The following is a 588-nucleotide window of genomic DNA, read 5'->3' on the forward strand; positions in this document are numbered from 1 at the left end:
AGGTTTGACTCTGTTTAATAGTCGCGAACCAGAAATCCGGGTAAGGAATTCTGTTAACCCGGGAGAAGGTGTTAGGCAGTCCCGAGTTCCGTGGTTCTAGCACGGTCGCTCAACTGCTATCTTTGGCTAAAATCTGATTTTAATACATGTTATCCTATTGCAATTTAGAATTGTTTAACCGCTTTTAATTATTTTTTTTATGAAAGTGAACGCCGTTTAAGAGCGTGTTTTTGGATCACGTCACATGAAAAGCACCCGGATCCTTGACACCTCTTATTCAATATTTTGGGATTTGGATTTGGGTCGCATGAAATGCACACCCGTAGTTAAGAAGGTAAAATTAATAAAAAGTGCGCCTAAAGTGGCTAGCGTCTTGTTAACTTTGCGCGGGGCCATGAAAATTCGCTAAATGGCACGTCTCGAATTTCTAAAGATTTTAATTAAAAAAAAGCATTTGATGAGGGCCCCGCAATTTATATGTTTTGTGCGGCGAGGCTCATCTCATTTTTATTTAAAGGCCATCCTAGAGCAAGCTATAATTTTCTACGTAATTTTGTCTCTAAAGAATCCTATTTAATCGATTTTATC

This window comes from Nicotiana attenuata, chromosome 6 (assembly GCF_001879085.1).
Source record: "Nicotiana attenuata strain UT chromosome 6, NIATTr2, whole genome shotgun sequence".
In the NCBI taxonomy this organism is placed as follows: Eukaryota; Viridiplantae; Streptophyta; class Magnoliopsida; order Solanales; family Solanaceae; genus Nicotiana; species Nicotiana attenuata.